The 13,497-nt window shown below is 40.9% G+C and overlaps 1 long non-coding RNA gene across 3 annotated transcripts in view; it reads left to right on the top strand.

Annotated features, from left to right (window-relative positions):
• LOC123348514 overlaps positions 1-13,497 on the top strand; it is a 171,355-nt gene that overhangs the window by 108,368 nt on the left and 49,490 nt on the right. The window contains exon 2 of one of the 3 annotated variants that reach the window (XR_006573200.1): positions 7,930-8,062. The exons of the other annotated variants lie outside the window; for them this stretch is intronic. This is a non-coding gene — a long non-coding RNA (uncharacterized LOC123348514). The remainder of the gene's footprint in view (positions 1-7,929; positions 8,063-13,497) is intronic. 3 annotated transcript variants of the gene reach the window in all.

Consider the following 13,497-nt stretch of genomic DNA (forward strand, 5'->3'; position numbering starts at 1 on the left):
TAAATCATACCTTCTGTAATTTCAGTGCAAATCTGTTCTGAAATATGTCCACTCACATTTGTGTTGAAATAACAGTGTTAAGTGATTTAGAATCATTTGGTGAGAGAGAGAGCATGAGAGTGACACTTGCTTAGTGGTTCGAGCACTCACCTAACAGGGAGGTGGCAGACCCAGTATCCATGCTCCATAGACCCAGTGCACAGGGTCACAACATACTCAAATTTAACCCAGTGGCCCCTCCATCATAATGAAGTGGCAAGGTCAAATCTGCTGGCCTGGATAGCTGCCTAGTTTTCTCATAACTAAAGTGGCCCCTGTTTTGTATACAAGATTTGTCTAGCCATCTAGTTTCCTCTGCTGTGCCCATGACTGCAGTGTCTGATGCCTCAGATCAGCAATCCATACCTATTCAAAACACTTAAGCATGTGTTTAAGTTCCAGGGGATGTCAACAAATATGTTTTAAGGCATTTGCTTAATAGATATGCACTTAGTCTCAAACTTAGACAGCAAGGCCCCAATCCACAAAAGCATTTCTTCCCCCTAAATTCTTCTGCGAATACTGGAGGCATACAGGATATTGTTCCATATGCATTTCTTTTAATATAGAATCCTCTTTCAAAATGCCAGCTTAATTGATTATTCCCAGAAAAAAAAAACATTGTAGTCTTTGCTCTGTTCCTATTCAGGCAAAATTCCCTAAGCAAGGGTTGAGGGTCTGATTTTTCAGAATGCACTTTGCCAAACTGCCATTGACTTCTGTAAATTGCATGCCTAAGCAAGTGTTTTCAGCATCAGGCTTTGAGTGCAGATATGGCCAAAAGTGTTTACTGACCTACTACACCTAACTACAATATCTGTCTTCCAAGGATTGAAATTAACTTAATTCATCTTGGCACATGCAGATTAAGGTGCTCTTTGCTCTGTCAGCCACAAGAAGTAGTGTTGTGCAAAGAATATTGACTCAGCAATTTTAAGGGCATTAAAGGTCCCAGCATCAGTATAAATTTTGTCATAACTTTTGTTACGGTAAGTCAGAATGCCAGTAAGGCAATCCATGGGGGGAAAAGTCTTTTGCTATGGGATGGGTTGCTTCATCCACTGGGAGGAGAAAGGCAAAAGCATGATGCCACTATCCCGTATTTTATATCCGCAGTCCATGTGCCTAGAAGAGACTTGCCCAGACATGTCCTAGTGGGCTTTGAGTCTCTGGACTGGGCAACCCCCCTGGTGTCTTCTTGTACAACTGAGTCAGAGTTGAGCAGTCTCCATTGTGTGGTGCTTGCTCAATTGTCATTGAGTTGTAAATCTCATTATTACAACTCCCCTGCTGATTAATGGTAATTGAACACCCTTCTTGGTGGAGATCACCTAATTTGTATGTCACTAGCAAATGTACAGCATATTTCAGTAACAACCATACTGAAAAATCTCATAACTTGATACACACTGATATACATATTTTGAAAGAAGAATGGGTTTCAGCTAGATAGTCTAGACCAGTGGTTCGCAAAGCTGGTCCACCGCTTGTTCAGGGAAAGCCCCTGGTGGGTCGGGCCGGTTTGTTTACCTGCCGCATCCGCAGGTTCGGCCAGTCGCGGCTCCCACTGGCCATGGTTCGCTGCTCCAGCCCAAGGGGGACTACGGGAAGCGGTGCGGGCCGAGGTGCTGGCCGCCCTTCCCAGAGCCCCCATTGGCCTGAAGCAGTTAACCGTGGCCAGTGGGAGCCGCGATCGGCCGAAACTGCAGACGCGGCAGGTAAACAAACTGGCCTGGCTCACCAGGGGCTTTCCCTGAACAAACGGCGGACCGGCTTTGAGAACCACTGGTCTACATAGTAATCACACTTAAAATTTTGATCAAACATACACTATTTCTAAAACTAGTGAATATTTCCCCTCACAGAACCATTTGCTATTATTATTTTGGGAGGGCTGGGGGGAGAAGAAGGGCTGCAGAAAAATCTAAACTTGAAAGTTTTCTGTTTAAGGCAACCAGAAATATGTGTTTAGACAAAATAGGTGTTTTCTGTTCCAAACTTCTCAATGGAAAATTTTCAACCAGCTTCAAATAGTTCAGGGGATAACAAACATCCATAAATAATTGAAGTAATTCTTTTCGCTTCTTTCAAACACTTGTGCTCTTTTCTCTCCCTATATAACGTACAATTTCATGCCTGTGGAATTTGCTAAAAATCCATCCTTGTTGTGGAATTGTACAGGATTTAATATTTCATTTTAAAAAGAGGACAAACATTTCAAACAAGGGTAACCAAAATTAGACTCCTAAATCCATAATTAGTCACCTTAATAAAAAGTGGCCTGACTTCCAAATGTGCTAAACTCCCACAGTTCCCGTTCACTCACACTGCCTGTTAATGTCCTCAGCATTTCTGAAAAAATAGGCCACTCTTCTATATTATTTGCCATATATTCCCAGGTGCCAATAGTCCCAACTGTTCCCTGCACAGCTGCCAAAAACTCATGCTTTCCTCTAACAAATGCAGTGATGTAGCTATTCATTTTCAGTACAACATTCTGCAACACAATGCTAAAAATTAGGGACAGTGTAAAATTAATTACATTTAATAATATCCACAAGGAATATTGTACTGATTATATTACTCAGCTTCATATTAATATAGTAAAACCCTCTTTTGCACACTTATTTTTTTCTGAAACTGCTGCATAATTTTGAAACTGCTGCGCTGGACTGTTGCAGAATCCAGTTCCTTGCCAAAGCTTTTAAATCAAGCTTCTTGCAGAGTAAATGGGCTCTGCTTACCATGGCTGGTTTTCCTATATTATGTTGCTGTTGTTCTCCATCAATCTTCCCTCCCTTTAGTTTTCTGTGTTTTCTTTCTTCCTTTTTCCTTTGCTGTGCCTATTTGTCTTCCACCTCTCCTAATGTTAGCCTGACACTGTACAATTTCCCCTCAGTAAGAGGCATTGTGAAGTTGCACTGCCCTAGAGGCATAACAGAACTGAACACAGGAGGAAGTAAACTACACCTGCCTCTTCCTGCTCCATCTTATTTCCCCTCTGCACCAGTTTTGTAGCACATGTTGCAGGATGGAGCCTCTCTTCCCTGTGCAAGAATAGGAGTAGCAGCCCAGCAGTAGAAGCTCTTCCCTTTATGTAATGTGGATAGTCCATTCCCGGTATTAAAAGGCACCTTTATGCCACCCTAATCTCCTACTCAGGCAGGTGCCCAATTCCTGAGGAAGACTTAGTATAAATTGTTTCCTCTTCATTCAAGCCATTGGTGTTCCACCATTTTACACCATCTTTGAATTTGTCCCTGACCAACATTTGCTATTGTCTCTTTATGCTGTTTAGCCCTCAGATTGTTTTGCTTTTAAATTGTCTTGTAGCTAGATACCCTCAAAGTACCACAAAGTGAAGTGAGGACAGGGACAAGGAGGAGGAAATTTCTAATGAAACAACTTTCCATTAAACTAAAAAGGTACCATAAAACTGGGATAAAGAGGCATGAAAGTAAGGATCCTCTTATCTTTAGTCTCAGAAAGATTTTAGATCTCAGATCTTAGAAAACAACACCTGGGAAGAAATAATTAATATGGATCCCTACAACAAATAGAAAATTGACCATGGAGGTTCAGGCATAGGTATCTAAAATAAGGCAATTATTAAGGCAATCATGATTGATTAATCGAGAATAATAGTGGGAGCTGTCACCTTAAAATCAATGGGCTAGATCCTCAGCTGGTGATATTGGTGGAGCTATACTGACTTACACTAGTTTAAGGTCAGGCTTAATATGTTATTGAAAAATTACCCTGTATATCATATAACAGTCCGATCCATTTTTCATCCCATTCCAAATTCTTCCTCAATTGACATTCAGCTTAAAAATCTATTAAAGATCAGCCATGGAACAGTGTAAAAGCACAGGGGTAATATGGTAATTTGAAGTGAATTATTTCTATCTTGTTTTGTAAGAAAGTTAAATGACATAACTCCTTCAGGTCTGTTTTCTGCTGTATCATTGGGTCTGCCATAAAATGGAGCAAGGATGCTTTCCAGCTGCCAAACTTCTTATTGGAATGTTAACACCAGATGTATTCTGTAGGGATCAAGATTTTTTTCCACTAGGATATAATGAGAATATGGATATTCTCAGCATTTCTACATTCAAATCTGCATAATAATAAATTTAATTGTACACAAAACAGCTAATCAGCCTCAGTCAACAACAATATAATTACCTAGAGCTCAACCTGTTTTATGTCATTTACAGAATTTGATTTAAAAGTATATTCAAGGTCAGATTCTGACACACGTACTCTAATTTAGTCTGACCTACTCCACGAGTAGCCCCATGGACTTCATTCAGATTTGTCATGGTACAAGGTACTATTCAACATCAGTAAAGGTGATAGAATCTGGCTGTCAAGCAAAAGCCAAAGAATTCTAATATTCAGTATACTGTTATCTCAAAATTGATAGTTTTAAAATGGTAAGACACATTTGAACCATCATTGCTTGGGTACAATATACCTCACTTAGGATCCTGCAAAACCCAGTGCTTCACAGCAAGCCTGAATACCTCCTTTTAAGGTCTGTATCTCTTTGTCACAATAACTGGTTAAAAACTGGGTTAATATTCTTACCACCTGCAGTTTACTATTATATCTATGCAAATTAGTGAGTTTTGTGGATCAGATGTATAATGAAGTAGAACTCAAACACCCATATCTGATTTTTAGGATACGTTTCAGTATTGTTAAGTTTTATCTTTGAAGCTAAAACCATTCTCATATTTTATTACTTTTTTTTAAAGCAACCTTTTAATTTTATATTAAAGTCTCAGACATTTCACAAGGGGTTTAACGCTGATGTGACGGTCATCCTAAGGGCCCCTTCAGAGAGCTATCCTTAAGAAAATTATTATCAGGTCTTTTGACTGTTTTAAGACAACATTATCTACATTCCCAGTAAGGCATCCACTATGAGTAGTACAGATCAGTCTCTGAGACTTTCAGAAGCCAATAGTAGATCGTTCTTTATGTAAACTGTCTGCAGCAGGACAGCTAAAAGGCATATCCTAAGGTAAGAGGTTGTTCAGTAATGTCAAATGAATCCCTGGAGTCTTGCACCCTGTCATATTATTTTCTGAAAATGTTGACACAAATGAAGTGAAGCATTCATTTGTATTCATATACATATTATTATGATAATAGGATAGTGATGGTAACTTAAATATACAGAGTGTGTGTGTGTGTGTGTGTGTATTTACAATTTTATAAAGATTCCTTTAAACTTGTGGAGTTCAGGTTTCTTTTTCCCAAGATTGATATAAGGGGCTAAGAAATAATCAAATTTTGCTTCTTCATGAATATTGGAACTAGCAGTTTTAGATTATACTTTGGAGATATAACCCAGGGGCTATATAATAATTTTAAATGTTTGTGTGTGTAAAATACAAATCTATGCATATGAAGTAACATTGGACAAGCTGTGTGACAAAATCAGATACATTAGTGCTGCAGATGTGTTGAGGCAGGAGCAGAAGACAAGCTACCAGAGAAATGTTGGTATATATTCTGAACTGCATGTCTTGAAGTGCTCTTGATACTCGTTACATTAAGTGTGAGAGAGAAATCGGATGCCTGTCTCATAGAGGAAACCTAAGCCCACAACTCCCATTTCAGTTAAACATGCAAATACTTTATGATGTAGTACCTTCACTCTCTGGGAACACACCTCTGTTGACAGCACTTAGTTCCACATAGACATTAAAATGAATGCGATTGATTTGCAGAGGGCGCTGAGCAGCCATTACCCCCACTTTAGTTACTAGGAGCTGTGGGTGCTCAGCACCTTTGCAAATCAGGCCTCAGGATTTTAATATTTTAAAGAACTCTGTCTTTCTATTTTAATCCAGTTTTAAAAGTTCTGGTTATTAAAATACTACAGAGTACAGGAGATTTGTTGATCCAATCTGAGCTGGTAGATATTTGTAGGGAATAAAGGCTTTCAACTGTTAACTAGCAGCTTACAATGGCATGGGTTGTAACTATTCTGCTTCTGGCTGCCAGCTGCTATTTTGCCTCTCACTTCCATGGAATTGGACATGCTGGATCTTTTAAATGGGTTAAACTATTTAAATCCAGTTTCTTTTCCTCCCCATCCTGCTTTTATAGATGTTTTAATTTGAGGGAGGGTGAATTGGCTAACTAGCTCTGATCCGTGTGCCATTGAATGTTTAATATCCAAAGGCAGAATATCCCCCATTCAGTCTGATCCATTGTGTCTCAATGCCCAGCTTATTTACAGGTCTTTAGATCTTTCTCCCTTCCCATCCTGGCTTCACATGTTTGTTTCAGCCATTCCTTACTGGCTTGAGAAATAGACAGAAGGTGTAATGTCACAGCCTGTCCTTTTTGTATTTTATTATTTTTCCCTGAAGGTATAGTCCCTGGCATATCTGTCTGCAACATAGCCAGACTAGGAGTATATTTGTTGATCCTCTATCCTTTGTCACACCACTGTGAAACATTGTGGAGCTATTCCATTCATAGTTTCAGTAGAGTTTCAGTATAGAGCCATAGGAGTTTGTTTGAGCTTCTTGATGGAACAGTTCCTTAAGGATGTTACAGGAGTATGAGAGTCGTAATAGATTGTGAACCCCCATTGTGGTGGTCCAGCTTTACTTCTGTGTAGCTCCATATAACTCAATGCATTTCCACTGGCATAAAATTAGAGTAATGTAATGGTGAATCAGGCTCTGTTTTTTGTTGGTTATTTGGCCTCTGCCAGAGCAATGTAAAAGATATTCTGGCATATATTGTCTACACCACAAGTCCTAGTCTTCACATGATCTATAGCTTCCTATGTGACTTAGCAACAAAGCACAACGAAATGGCCTCTACCTCCTTCAGTAACAGTTGTTATGCTGCAATTAACCATCTCTGCACTGTTAACAATAGATCCTTCTTTGTTCGTGCATATGTAAAAATGAGTCACCAGTAAAAAAAGAACTAGCATACTGGGTAATAACGGAACACATGTTTTTTGACTTATACAATGAAATAAAGTAGGAAAGATCAGCAGGGACCCAAGGTCTCATAGGGGAAATTTTAATAGAACATTTCACTTCTAGGTCATCAGTTCAAATCCAGCCTAGGTCAGCAGTTGCTGAAATTTATTACCATCCGACAGCTGTTCTGTAATCCATGCAAAATGAATTCATGGTCACAACTTAGCTTCCAAGATCCAGGTGTCCACATCCCACACACATCATAATTTGTACTAATTTCTGTGTACTTTTTTGCAGCCTCCATTGAGTAATCAAAGTGTGAATGCGTTTTAATACAGATATACTTTCCCTTTTCTAGATATAGTCTATGCAAGTCAAAACTGAGGCATATTTGGAAAGCAGTGTGCAGATGCTGGTGCAATACTTATTCTTTTAGGGCTCTGACTTCCCAGTGAAGTCCGTAGTTGGATTGAAGGTTCTCAGCACTTTCTAGGATTAAATCCTTCATAAGCAGGATTTTAGCTTCCAGGGTTGTTAAGTCAGTGTCTTTCATGAGTTCTGAATTCATTTTCAACTGAAAAAGTTGACGTTATCATTCATATTTCTAATGTTCTGAAAATATATATAATTTGAATATTGATGGTAGGATTAGAGGAGAGTTTTGACCTTAATTTAAAAAAGAAAAGGTAAATGATGTTCCCTCTTATCTCAATAGGGATTGGGCTCCACCAGACAAGGGAGCTCTAGTAGCAAGGGGTTTTAGTCTGTCCTGTTAACCCCATCCTTCATGTGGAAACTAATAGGAACTCTTCTGAATTCCTAAGTAAAACCTTGGATGAAAGATGCCATTCTGAGTAGCTTTTTTGAAGTTCAGCAAAATAAAGTCTTTTGAAATTACATATATTTGTTTAATGTGTTTTGGCTGCAGAAAGCTGATCTCTTTCAAGTAACAAAACTGGGGTGCTGGTCTTCTTTGTCAATTATGGCTTACTCGATGTGCCATAACAATACATACCTGTACCTACTCATTGGAAGGGTTTAAGAAAAATACACTGCAAAAGGTATGGAACTTATATTAATAAAAAATTAAAGTTAACAAAGCACACTAACATTGAACTGTAAAGTTGTAAGATAATGTTGTTATGCTTCTAGGATGACTTACACCATATGTGGGATAAAGAGTTGGTTTTCTGATTCTATGGAGAGCTTTAGAATCCTAACCAGATTTGCAGAATGTTTCAGAACCCACTGCAGAGGACAGTTTTCAGGACTAGGATTCCAGAAGATTTGGGGAGAGGGAGATGGAATTGAACAAGAATGCAAAGTGTTTAGTGTGAGGCAACGTTGTTTTGATTCCACACTCTTCCCCTGCACCCACACACACACCTAGCAGAAAACTGCATTCAGCCAAATATTAACCTACATGGAAATAAGTGGGCCACACTTGTAAATTATGGTAGAATGCTGGCCCACTATTTGGTCCCTGATTTGGGAATACACATTCATAGAGTCATAGAAACATAGGACTGGAAGTGACCTCAGTATGTCAGCTAGTCCAGTCCCCTGCACCGAGGAAGAACTTAGTATCTAGACCAGTGGTGGGCAACATGCGGACCACCAGAGTAATCCGTGGGCAGGCGTGAGACAATTTGTTTACACTGACCATCCACAGGCACGGCCGCCCACAGCTCCCAGTGGCTGTGGTTCACCGTTCCTGGACAATGGGGGCTGTGCCTTATACTGGTATAGCTTATAGCTCTTCCTTTATGGGAATAAGCTATTTGGTATAAGCATTATTATACTGGTACAACAGTGCTCATACTAAGGAGTTGTATTGCTCTAACTATAAAGGTATAAAGTAATACAACTTTTGTGTATGGACAAGATGACCTATGCCCTTTGGTTTATGAAAGAGTCATGAACAACTGGTGCCACTTCTGACTGAAATAGCCAATGCCTCATTCAGAGAATGAATCTTCCCTTCTTCCTTGCAATAGTCGATTGGACTATTCCTTGCAATAGTCCAATCGACACTGAAGAAACCTACCCTGGATGCTTCAGTTCTAGCCAACTACTGCTCAGTGTCAAACTGCCATTTTTTCTTTGAGTGCTGGTCCCCATATGTATTCCACTGCAGGTATGCATGCACTCCACGCACCCAGAGTCAGAGAATTCTTGAAAGCCATGTCCATTGTTCTGTGCATCTGCTCACTCTCTTTCTCCTCGTGCCTTCAGCCAAGGACATAAAGGGCAGAGTGAGCTGACCACCTGTGCAGTTCCTTCTTAATTCTGCATGGCCTAGGTTGGAACCTCCAGTGTCCAGAGAATGAAGAATCAACTTGGTTTAATCTGTAAATATATATATGTGTATATGTTGTAAATACTTTAGAATTTTACTCAGTAGTTTTTAGCTAAGTTATTTTTTAAAGTTAGTTTGCCCTTCCCATGGCATTTACCACTTCTCTTCCCCACAATCCCCCAGAACCCTGTTACAGGTACTGGATTCCGGGCTTCAAAATCTTTACTTCTTGTCCACACTCCTTCTCTTTCAGTTACAACCATCAATACTACCTGTACAGCCTCAGGGAATCTCACATCATAACAAGGGGAAGTATCTGCTTCTCATTCCCCAGTCATAACTGAGAAGGGCGGGAACTTAACCTTAAGAAGCACTTGATAGAGAAGGTTATGAGTCTGCAATTGGATCCAAGCCAGGGGATCCGCCCTCCCCCAACATCTTCCTGAATCAGCAAGAAATGCACCTCCTACCATGAGATCCAATTTAGGAGTGAAGGAATCTACTCCCACAGATTCCCCAATCCGAGTCTTCTCAGGAGGCAGAGTGCATCCTCAAACACAGGAGCAAATCATCATCTAAATCCACTTCAAAGAAGTAAGAATAAACCCCTGCCTAAGTTTCCACTCAGCCCACAATTTAGAACATCTTAAGTCTCAGGGCCACGACAAGACAGCCCACAAATCTAGGACTCTGTAGATACCAGGCCTCATTGCGGCAGCAATAGTGACTCTGGTACCAACTAAGCCTGAACTTCAGAAATTGACAGCACTAACAAAAGGTAAAAAGGAGATGCAGGTAATGGGAGAAGTCTCTCTCCCATTCCATTATCCAGTAAGGTTTCCCTCCAACAGAACTGTCAGTATCACTGATGGATCCAGAAACAGAACCAGTGTCTCCTCCTAGGTGTGCCTTTTCAGACAGATGACCCCACCCCAGTTTAGACCCAACTTCCACCTCAGCACCTGTCTCAGAACCATTGGCACTCTATATCACGGAGACCTCCACAACCATCCTTTGACCCATCTTCCTGAGGACCATGGGATCTATCCTACCTTTGAGAATCCACATGATCCTCTAGGTAGTCTGTCCATCCCTCCCTTGCAAGAGAATAGCCAGAACTTTCTCCTAAACCCAAGGAGGAGGAAGATTGAGTGAGATTCAGCCAAAGGGGCAGAATTTTTCTTTTCTCATCCTGCTCCTAACTCTCTGGTTGTCCATGATGCCACAGAGAGATCTAGACAGCAACACACTAGATCTACTCTGATTGATAAAGGTTTTATTAGAAAGAAAGGTCTTCACTTCGACTAACCTTCAAGAAGTGTTGGCTAAATATGACTACCTGGACTATTCCAAACTCATGGACTTCAACAAGCTTCCCCAACAAGATAGAGCTTAATTTCAGGTTCTCATTAAGGAAGGCAAGTTGGTTTCCAGGACTGCTTTTCAATCAGCTGTAGATGCAGCAGATATATGAAGGGCAATGGCTAGTGTCTTTGATCACCATGAATCAGAACTTCATTCTTTGGTGTTTCTTTGGGGGGTCCAGAACACTATGTGCCCTTAGATAAATTTCATCTTTTCTCATAGACTGAAATTTTGTATGATCACACTGGCATCTATAATCCCAGCCCTAGAAAATGGCATATGATTTACAGTTCTCGATATGAAGGACACATACTTTCATATGGTCATTCACCCGGCTCATAGACTTTCTCTGATTCATGGTGGCTCCTGACCATATCCAATACAGAGTTCTCTCATTCAACCTTGTTACCTCCTCATGAGTGCTTCAACTACTGTCTTCCCTAGGGGTCAATGTCAACTTGGAAAAATCTGTCCTCACTCCAATGCAGACTTCATCGGAGCATTCCTAAATTCAGTCAAGCCAGGGCTTATTTGACGATTGACAGGATCCAAGCAATCAGCTGGCTAATCTTCCTGCATGGGGTGGGGGCTCGTTCTGTAAGATTGCAAGCGATATCAATTGCATTGCTTTGAGTACCACCTGTATTTGACATTTGCAAAATGGCCATGTAGAGTTCCATCCGCACATTTGCAAGGCATTATGCTTTTAGTACAGGAGTCCTCCACTGGTGCATTCTTTGGAAACAAGAATTCTTCAAATGGCTCTTTTGTCTTCATCCGCTTTCCCTCCTACTTCTTGAGTACTGCTTGTCAGTCACCCTCCATGAAATATACATAGGGACCAGCACTTGAAGAGAAAGTTATGTAACTTGTATAGTAACTGGAGGGTCTTTGAGATGTATCGTCCCTACCTGTATTCCACTACCTTCCCTCCGTCCCCTCTACTGCAAATCCAAGAATCAGCTGAAGCAGAGAAGGAGCTGCAGAGGTGGTTGCTCTGCTTTGCCCTTTATCTCCTTGGTTGGAGGCACAAGGAGACAGAGGGCTACAGATCAACAGACGCTGCTTCCAAGAATTCTCCAACTGCAGACACAGACTGCATGCCTTCCCAGAGTGGAATACGATAGGGCCCACACATCCCGAAAACCCTCCATTTACTATAAATTAAGTAACTGTCTTTTCCTGAGAGAGCTCATAGAGAAGCTAGCCAAAGGCCAACTATAAGCCCCATCAGCAGCTTGAGCCAGGGAGAGCCTTTGGAGGTATTCTCCTTTCTCAAAAGTAAAATTATCCAGATAATCCCATGGATAGCTAGCAACCCGGATGGTCCAGGCAGGTGGCTGGTCCACAACCGAGGCCCACGATGCCATGATCAGAAATCTAGGGAGAAACACATATTTTGAGCTGATTGGCATGTGCCCATTTCAATTTGCCTGGTAGCTGAAGCTGGTACATTACCAGGCAACTGAAGCTAACATTCTAGATGTGGCACGGACTTGATTCAGGCCAGGACATGGAACTACAACTGCCTTAGTGGCACTGATGGATGATTTATCAATGGCTAAAAGGGAACTTACATTCTCATCCTCTTGAACCTCTCTGCAGCAGTCAATACTACTGACCAAGAGATTCTGCCCTCTCACCTGGGAGAGGTGGCAGGGGTCCAGGATAGTGCACTAAAATGGTATGAGTACGTCCTGGAAGGAAACACCCAATGAAACTTCAACTCCACCACTAGACCCCTCACTTGTGGATTTCTACAAGGATCAATTCTGTCTCCAGTCCTTTTCAACATTTATGTGCAACCACAAGATAAACTGGTCAGATAATATGGAGTCAAGTGCCAGCAATATTTAGATGTTCTAGCTTTACCTATCCTTCACCACAGGTAACCACACACTACCACTAAGATGGCCCAGTACTTGGGTGAGATCAGCTTATAGATGAATAATAGCTGGCTGAAGCTGAACCCATACAAGACAGAGCTGATATATGTAGGTGGGCAGAGGATATATTATAAAGAGATTTCAGTCATGGTGAGAGTCTCCTTTTAGTTGAAAGTATGCACCCAGAATTAGTCAATTCAGTCTGTATTCTAGGAGTACTCTTGGATTCCTGCTGACTCTGAGCTCTCACATAGCAGTATCCATGATTATCACTTTCTACCATCTAGCTGGGTAGAAGACAGACCCATCCTGGCTGATGAAGACTTGGTCTTAGTTACTCATGCCTTTGTCACCTCTTGGCTGGATTATAGCAAAGCCCCTGGGCATGGAACCTTCAGCACTTAGAAATTCCAACTAATTGAGAACACTTCAGCACATTTCTTCAGCAGTACAGGCTACTGCAAGCACATCAGATCTATCCTCTGCTCTCTACACTGGCTTCCCATAGAATTTGCAGTAAAAATCAGTGTATCAATTTTTTTTTAATTTTCAAAGTGTATTGTGCTAGGATAGATAAAAAAGTGTGTCTGAAAATTCTAAGGTGAAACCCATGGTCGATAAATGCCAGAGGAGTGGAATTACTCTCCATGGTAAGAGTAAAGCTTGTCTGTGTTGGAGACTGAACTTTCTTGGCGGGGTGGTCCAAGACTGTGGAATGAACTTCCCGAATAACTGAAGACCATCACAGACCTCACTAAACTTCTGCTGCAAGTGCAGGGTACATTTCTTTGACCTCACCTACTCTGACATAGACACACAGCAACAGGTATATTTAAAAAAAAATAGGAAAACATGCTCTCCACAGCACATATTTCTCCTCCTGGGGAGCAGAAAAGACAGTAAACAACAACATGGGACAGATGTGTAGTCATGTTGTTTAATGCGC

Source organism: Mauremys mutica, chromosome 1 (genome assembly GCF_020497125.1).
Source record: "Mauremys mutica isolate MM-2020 ecotype Southern chromosome 1, ASM2049712v1, whole genome shotgun sequence".
Classification (NCBI taxonomy): Eukaryota; Metazoa; Chordata; order Testudines; family Geoemydidae; genus Mauremys; species Mauremys mutica.